This window comes from Hyla sarda, unplaced genomic scaffold, assembly GCF_029499605.1.
Source record: "Hyla sarda isolate aHylSar1 unplaced genomic scaffold, aHylSar1.hap1 scaffold_769, whole genome shotgun sequence".
NCBI lineage: Eukaryota > Metazoa > Chordata > Amphibia > Anura > Hylidae > Hyla > Hyla sarda.
The window spans coordinates 130035-135050 of record NW_026610792.1 but is presented as its reverse complement, the minus strand read 5'-3'; the positions used below and the strand labels follow the sequence as shown (position 1 = coordinate 135050).

Sequence of the window (5016 nt, the reverse complement as noted above, 5' to 3'; positions counted from 1 at the left end):
TGTGCTGGTTGCTGAGCTTATTCAATTAAAGAGGACATTCAGCAGCAGCAGTCCTGTGCCTGGTCGCTCCAACAGGGGCCAGACACAAGCGGCACCACCTATTGTCTTTTGCCTGCAGTAGGGGCCCACTGGACTAGCCAGCAAGCAGCTGCAGCAGTAAATAAACAGGTAATCTTTCTTTCCAACACTGAACCCTGGTGGTGCACTTAATATATGCTACCAGATAGGGGACATATCAGATATTAAACTGATATAAACAGACACCACATTTGATACCAGCCAAAAGGAAGAATGAGAAGTGATAACTGTGAAAGGGGAGGAACCAACGCTGTCCCCTTCACATGCACCATCACTACTTGTAGGAAGGTAGGCTGGCTGGGTGGCAGTCACCCACCAGTACACACAGCAGGCCCTAAACCCATATCATTATTGCTAAGCAGGAAGATGGGAGTCCATTTCACTCTGATGGACCATTTTTAAATGCAATCCATAACCTGGCTTTGGCAGGAACCCTTCTTACTCCTCCTACTTGCATTTGATACTGGGTTTAGGATCTGCATAGGAAACACACACACACACACACACACACAAGCACACACTTACCTGTGTTGTCTGCTGACGCCTCCTTGGCTGTCCCCAAACGGTATAAAACCAACAGCCACGGGAAGCTGTAAGGATAGAGGACATACCTGCATCCTATTGGACTCACTTGTCTTGGTTAAATCCAGCTTATTTGAAAACTTATGGTGCTGCTGCTTCTGATCATGGCAGTGCTGCTTCTGACAAGGCTGTTCTTTGGTGGGCCTAGGTGACATCACAATCTCCATGGTTACATACACAACAAAGGTCAGATGTTGTTTACACCTGGCCATGCCAGTGGTATTGAGTAGCATATCACAGTGCTAAGGGTCCTGGATGCAACAATCTTTCAATGGGGAATAGCCGCACTGAGTTTGTCAAGTGCACCCATGTTTGCAACTCCAACAATACACACATATGTATGTATGTATGTATGTAATGTATGTATGTAATGTATGTAATGTATGTATGTATCTATGTATCTATCTATCTATCTATCTATCTATCTATCTCTTTCTCTCTTTCTATATGTATATATATATATATATATATATATAATTTTTTTTTCTTTTAAATATATATATATATAGAGAGAGAGAGAGAGAGAGAGAGAGAGAGAGAGAGAGAGAGAGAGAGAGAGAGAGAGAGATGGAAATACTTTTTTAAACATGTTTTCACCTTTTTTTTTAACCTTCTTTTTTTCTTCTCTCCATGTTTTCCTTCTTTCCTCCTTTTTTCCTATGCTGCTGCTTATTTTTCTTCTTTTTCAGACCCTATCATTGCACTATTGCTTATTCAATACCACCAGCAGATGGAGACACTATATTACAACATTAGTTGTGAGCAGCAGTTTGTACAAACAAATGCCTCATAGCTGATGTCCTATCCATTATTGCAATGGATGGTTGGCTGGCAACATTTGTTTTTATTATTCCAATACCACAGTACCAATGCATGGTCAATCAACAGCAATGACACCCCCATGTCAAATAACAAGATTCAGCACCCACTACCTGAAAGACAGCTACCTATCATCTCATGTCCAACCTGCACAGGTGTGCTGGTTGCTGAGCTTATTCAATTAAAGAGGACATTCAGCAGCAGCAGTCCTGTGCCTGGTCGCTGCAACAGGGGCCAGACACAAGCGGCACCACCTATTGTCTTTTGCCTGCAGTAGGGGCCCACTGGACTAGCCAGCAAGCAGCTGCAGCAGTAAATAAACAGGTAATCTTTCTTTCCAACACTGAACCCTGGTGGTGCACTTAATATATGCTACCAGATAGGGAACATATCAGATAGTAAACTGATATAAACAGACACCACATTTGATACCAGCCAAAAGGAAGAATGAGAAGTGATAACTGTGAAAGGGGAGGAACCAACGCTGTCCCCTTCACATGCACCATCACTACTTGTAGGAAGGTAGGCTGGCTGGCAGCCTCCCATACACACTCTGGCTGGGTGGCAGTCACCCACCAGTACACACAGCAGGCCCTAAACCCATATCATTATTGCTAAGCAGGAAGATGGGAGTCCATTTCACTCTGATGGACCATTTTTAAATGCAATCCATAACCTGGCTTTGGCAGGAACCCTTCTTACTCCTCCTACTTGCATTTGATACTGGGTTTAGGATCTGCATAGGAAACACACACACACACACACAAGCACACACTTACCTGTGTTGCCTGCTGACGCCTCCTTGGCTGTCCCCAAACGGTATAAAACCAACAGCCACGGGAAGCTGTAAGGATAGAGGACATACCTGCATCCTATTGGACTCACTTGTCTTGGTTAAATCCAGCTTATTTGAAAACTTATGGTGCTGCTGCTTCTGATCATGGCAGTGCTGCTTCTGACAAGGCTGTTCTTTGGTGGGCCTAGGTGACATCACAATCTCCATGGTTACATACACAACAAAGGTCAGATGTTGTTTACACCTGGCCATGCCAGTGGTATTGAGTAGCATATCACAGTGCTAAGGGTCCTGGATGCAACAATCTTTCAATGGGGAATAGCCGCACTGAGTTTGTCAAGTGCACCCATGTTTGCAACTCCAACAATACACACATATGTATGTATGTATGTATGTTGTATGTATGTATGTATGTGTATCTATCTATCTATCTATCTATCTATCTATCTATCTATCTCTTTCTCTCTCTCTATATGTGTATATATATATATATATATATAATTTTTTTTTCTTTTAAATATATATATATATATATATATATATATATATACATATATAGAGAGAGAGAGAGATGGAAATACTTTTTTAAACATGTTTTCACCTTTTTTTTACCTTCTTTTTTTCTTCTCTCCATGTTTTCCTTCTTTCCTCCTTTTTTCCTATGCTGCTGCTTCTTATTTTACTCCTTTTTCAGACCCTATCATTGCACTATTGCTTATTCAATACCACCAGCAGATGGAGACACTATATTACAACATTAGTCGTGAGCAGCAGTTTGTACAAACAAATGCCTCATAGCTGATGTCCTATCCATTATTGCAATGGATGGCTGGCTGGCAACATTTGTTTTAATTATTCCAATACCACAGTACCAATGCATGGTCAATCAACAGCAATGACACCCCCATGTCAATTAACAAGATTCAGCACCCACTACCTGAAAGACAGCTACCTATCATGTCATGTCCAACCTGCACAGGTGTGCTGGTTGCTGAGCTTATTCAATTAAAGAGGACATTCAGCAGCAGCAGTCCTGTGCCTGGTCGCTCCAACAGGGGCCAGACACAAGCGGCACCATCTATTGTCTTTTGCCTGCAGTAGGGGCCCACTGGACTAGCCAGCAAGCAGCTGCATCAAATAAACAGGTAATCTTTCTTTCCAACACTGAACCCTGGTGGTGCATTTAATATATGCTACCAGATAGGGGACATATCAGATATTAAACTGATATAAACAGACACCACATTTGATACCAGCCAAAAGGAAGAATGAGAAGTGATAACTGTGAAAGGGGAGGAACCAACGCTGTCCCCTTCACATGCACCATCACTACTTGTAGGAAGGGAGGCTGGCTGGCAGCCTCCCATACACACTCTGGCTGGGTGGCAGTCACCCACCAGTACACACAGCAGACCCTAAACCAATATCATTATTGCTAAGCAGGAAGATGGGAGTCCATTTTACTCTGATGGACCATTTTTAAATGCAATCCATAACCTGGCTTTGGCAGGAACCCTTCTTACTCCTCCTACTTGCATTTGATACTGGGTTTAGGATCTGCATAGGAAACACACACACACACACACACAAGCACACACTTACCTGTGTTGCCTGCTGACGCCTCCTTGGCTGTCCCCAAACGGTATAAAACCAACAGCCACGGGAAGCTGTAAGGATAGAGGACATACCTGCATCCTATTGGACTCACTTGTCTTGGTTAAATCCAGCTTATTTGAAAACCTATGTATCTGCTGCTTCTGCTCATGGCAGTGCTGCTTCTGACAAGGCTATTCTTTGGTGGGCCTAGGTGACATCACAATCTCCATGGTTACATACACAACAAAGGTCAGATGTTGTTTACACCTGGCCATGCCAGTGGTATTGAGTAGCATATCACAGTGCTAAGGGTCCTGGATGCAACAATCTTTCAATGGGGAATAGCCGCACTGAGTTTGTCAAGTGCACCCATGTTTGCAACTCCAACAATACACACATATGTATGTATGTATGTATGTATGTATGTATCTATCTATCTATCTATCTATCTATCTATCTATCTATCTATCTATCTCTTTCTCTCTTTCTATATGTATATATATATATATAGAGAGAGAGAGATGGAAATACTTTTTTAAACATGTTTTCACCTTTTTTTTTAACCTTCTTTTTTTCTTCTCTCCATGTTTTCCTTCTTTCCTCCTTTTTTCCTATGCTGCTGCTTCTTATTTTTCTTCTTTTTCAGACCCTATCATTGCACTATTGCTTATTCAATACCACCAGCAGATGGAGACACTATATTACAACATTAGTTGTGAGCAGCAGTTTGTACAAACAAATGCCTCATAGCTGATGTCCTATCCATTATTGCAATGGATGGTTGGCTGGCAACATTTGTTTTTATTATTCCAATACCACAGTACCAATGCATGGTCAATCAACAGCAATGACACCCCCATGTCAATTAACAAGATTCAGCACCCACTACCTGAAAGACAGCTACCTATCATGTCATGTCCAACCTGCACAGGTGTGCTGGTTGCTGAGCTTATTCAATTAAAGAGGACATTCAGCAGCAGCAGTCCTGTGCCTGGTCGCTCCAACAGGGGCCAGACACAAGCGGCACCACCTATTGTCTTTTGCCTGCAGTAAGGGCCCACTGGACTAGCCAGCAAGCAGCTGCAGCAGTAAATAAACAGGTAATCTTTCTTTCCAACACTGAACCCTGGTGGTGCACTTAATAT

At 42.5% G+C, this 5016-nt stretch overlaps 1 pseudogene; it reads right to left on the bottom strand.

Moving 5' to 3' along the window:
- Window positions 1-3447: 3447 nt before the first annotated feature.
- LOC130345997 (U2 spliceosomal RNA) lies at window positions 3448-3550 on the bottom strand (annotated as a pseudogene).
- Between the last annotated feature and the right edge of the window lie 1466 nt (window positions 3551-5016).